A 518-nucleotide genomic window follows, 5' to 3' on the forward strand; every position below is an offset into this window, starting at 1 on the left:
GGCCGGTGTGTTGCGACACACTTACGGAATTTGTGAAAGCCTGAGTTTTCCTCCACAATGTGTAAACGAAAGGAGCATCTGTTGGAACTCGTCTATGACAAGAACCAATTGTAAAAAAAAAAACATATAGACTTAAAATTGGCCACGACTTTTTAGAGAAGCGGGTAAAACGACACGAACGGTCTTTTGATTTTTGAATGTCGAATTCAAAATGCTGATTTTGTAAAACCTTAGAGAATAGAATGCTCACAGCCAATCATTGTCCAGTTAGGATAATTGTAATAAGAAAAATATACATAATGTAAGACCTTGTTAACATGCATCGATCCGTGAGATTTGTAAAAAAAAATATAATTGTTGACCTATAAAAAAAAAAAACTATGTCAGCTTAAGTATTAAGATCCTTTTGAAATTTTAACTGATGAAAATTTCATCAAAAGATCTAGGAAGTCGTCAGTGCGGCGAGTCGGAGCGCGTTTGGGCCTCAAAAAAAAGAAAAAAATATGTATGCATATGTG

The sequence above is a fragment of the Penaeus monodon genome, chromosome 15 (assembly GCF_015228065.2).
Source record: "Penaeus monodon isolate SGIC_2016 chromosome 15, NSTDA_Pmon_1, whole genome shotgun sequence".
In the NCBI taxonomy this organism is placed as follows: Eukaryota; Metazoa; Arthropoda; class Malacostraca; order Decapoda; family Penaeidae; genus Penaeus; species Penaeus monodon.